Consider the following 2,004-nt stretch of genomic DNA (forward strand, 5'->3'; position numbering starts at 1 on the left):
CATAATATTTTAATGCTTTTGAGTGCCTTTAATTATTCTCTTTTAACAAAATATTTCCAAGTAGCAGTCCTGCTAGGCTCCTGGTTTAATTTTTAAAGATGATTCCTATTTTATACCTTTTCCATATCAATAGCTCTGTCGTCCTTAGAGACCATTTCTTGCCTTAAATTCTCACAGAATTCTCTCTCTCTAGAGACATCAGACAGCATTGGGCGAGGAAAGCCTAGCCTGACACAGCCATGTGAGTACAGGTTTTACATCTCTTACATTTTAATGGTTGGAAACATGCTGTATTTTTCAAGGGTAGGGTGTGTGTATGGGGTTGGGACCTTCGGAACTACCTAAGACAGAGTCACAAACTGGGGTCCAAAGCTGGATCCGGCCCCAAGCACTGGAAACTTTTTGAATTATTGTCAACATTTAAAAGTCAGAAAATTTCATAGGAAAGCCTTTTTTTCTAATTCTTTTGTGAGCTGGAAGATATGAAGAAACTGGGCTTGCATCCCAGAATGGCACTGATCTGTGGAGCGGAGGAGCAGCTGTGACCTTCGATGGGCAATCTCCAGCGTGAACAAATTCCACCAGGACTTGGCACTCATTATTAACAAGTACAGCTCCTGGGGGACAGTGGAGTTTGCCATCTATAATCTAAAGTAACACCGCCCACTAAAAACATAATGTCAGCCATACTTAATGTCACTTAAAAGTTTCTAGTAGCCACATTTCAAAAATTAAAAAGGAGTATATGATAATAATTTTAACACTATTTCATTTAATACAACATAATTTAAAAATTATTGCTTTAATATGTAATCAATATAAAAATTATGAATGAGATATTTTACATTCTTTCCTCTCTATTAAACATTGAAATCCGGTTTGTATTTTATAGTTACGGCACAGCTCAGTTGGGACTAGCTACATTTTAATAGCCACATGTGGTTGGTGGCAACTGTATTAGTACAGGTCTAAAGGATATTAGGAACACCTGAGGGTCTATCTATAAATAGAGCTTAGGGCAAGTAGAAAAAGGAACGAATATTTACTTAAGCACAGAGTTTGTTGCTGGATATGCATTATCTCGTTTAATGTCCACAGCAACCTTACAGGCAGGTATGGGCTAGGTTTCATCTTTGAGATGAAGTGAGGATAAGCAGTTCACTCATATTCATACAGGGAGTGGCAGAGTCTAGATTTTGGATCAACATTTCTTTGTCTCCAAAACCCAAGTTTGTTCTATAGCAGTAAGAAGATAATTGAGGGTTCTAAGAAATTAGAATGAGCAGCTCAGTGATGAAAAGGTGGTTTTGAAGGCATCAGAAGGGACTGTGTGTCTAAATCACAAAGCGTAATTAGCGAATGTCTGTGAACATTCGCTAATGTTGTTCTCAGGTGGGTCTGGGGAGAGCAGTTTTGGTCTAAAGCCAGGCACAAGCAGTTTTGGTCTAAAGCCCTGTGGCCCAGGGCAAAAAAGGCTTCTCTCTACAGAGGAAAAAAAGAAATAAAAGAAAAATGAAATAGCCTGAGGATAAGGGATACGTAGTTAGAGTAGGGAAGGAAGTTGACTGTAAAGCTTGGAACCAAATTAAAATTTCTGGGAAATTCTTCAACTTACATGTTGCAAGGAAAATAAAAAGAGATGGAAGGAAATCTGTAGATTAAAAGAGTTTTAAAAGACACGTCAACCAATAGCAATGCATAAACTTTATTTGGATCTTGATTTGAACAAGCAACTCTAAAGAAAAATATGACATTTATGAGATAATTGGAAATTTGATCACTGACTGGATATTTGAAGATACTAAAGAATTATTAATTTTAAAATATAACAATGGCATTGTGATGGTTTTGAAAAAGAGCCTTTATCTTTTAAGGTACAAACTAAAATATTTATAAATAAATGATATGATATCTGGAACTTGCTTCAAAATAATGCTCATAGATGTAAACCTACGTCAACCAGACAGAGAAGGGAGCCCATGGGCCCTCCATTCTGACTGACCC

The 2,004-nt window shown here is 36.9% G+C and overlaps 1 protein-coding gene across 1 annotated transcript in view; it reads right to left on the reverse strand.

The window, feature by feature from the left end:
- DOCK8 (dedicator of cytokinesis 8) overlaps positions 1–2,004 on the reverse strand; it is a 201,736-nt gene that overhangs the window by 79,118 nt on the left and 120,614 nt on the right.

The sequence above is a fragment of the Pteropus alecto genome, unplaced genomic scaffold (genome assembly GCF_000325575.1).
Source record: "Pteropus alecto unplaced genomic scaffold, ASM32557v1 scaffold95, whole genome shotgun sequence".
Taxonomy (NCBI): Eukaryota; Metazoa; Chordata; class Mammalia; order Chiroptera; family Pteropodidae; genus Pteropus; species Pteropus alecto.